This window comes from Arachis ipaensis, chromosome B06 (genome assembly GCF_000816755.2).
Source record: "Arachis ipaensis cultivar K30076 chromosome B06, Araip1.1, whole genome shotgun sequence".
In the NCBI taxonomy this organism is placed as follows: domain Eukaryota; kingdom Viridiplantae; phylum Streptophyta; class Magnoliopsida; order Fabales; family Fabaceae; genus Arachis; species Arachis ipaensis.
In genome coordinates, this window is record NC_029790.2 from 18037330 (window position 1) to 18038345 (window position 1016).

Consider the following 1016-nt stretch of genomic DNA (forward strand, 5'->3'; position numbering starts at 1 on the left):
CGCCACTGCGTCATAAGCATAAAAAATTTACCTAAAATTGCTAAAAATTAGCATAACAAACACAAATCTCTATCAATCCAAATACAGAATAAGTTATCACCTCATCCATGGCAAACAACACCACAAATAAAATTTAATCCAAAATTTAATATTTATAAAATAAACAAAAATACTTCAATAACATTCTAATTGAATAATACAAACATTCAAATATTTTATTAAAAAAAATTAAAACAAATACAAATTGAATCTGAGAGTAGAATAAGGCAACAGAATAAATGAAAAAAAAGAAAGAAGTGGAGAAGAATGAAAAGAAGATGAAAATGAGGAAAGATGGAAGGACATGACCAAAAAAAGAAAGAAGTGGAGAAGAATGAAAAGAAGATGAAGAGAAGAACGAAATACGAATGGGGGAGAGCGTCTTCGTTGTTACACAGTCGTTGTTGATGCTGATCGAATGGTGAGGCAGAGAGACTTTCTTATTTGCTGTGACGCTACCTGCAAGGAGAAGACAGAAGACAAACAGTGCCGCCAAAGAGAGGATGGAAGCGACGCCATTGAAACCCAAATCGGGCAACAACAATGGAGGCTGAGAGAGGAAACGAAGAATGGTTGAAGAAAAAAAAATAGGTTGAAGGAATAAAATGGTAAAAATATTCCGTGTCTCAACTTAAAAATGAGTGTCTCAGCTAATTGAAAAGACACAAAATACATATTTTTTGTGGATATCTCCGTGTCATCGTGTCTCTCTTAGTTTGTGTCTCACGTGCCAAACAAAAAACACGTCCCACCGTGTCTCTGTCTTTGGCATATACAGACATCAATCAAACGGTGCCTAAAAAAAACACAAGGAACATGATCTCTATGTTTTCTTATCCTAACCGAATCCCATTTAATTAACCCTCTCCAAATCCCTAATACTCTCCTTTTATATTTTAAATTTTAAAATTTAAATTTTAAATTTTTTAAAAAAATAAAAATAAAAATATTTTATGATAAAAAATTAGTTAATTAAA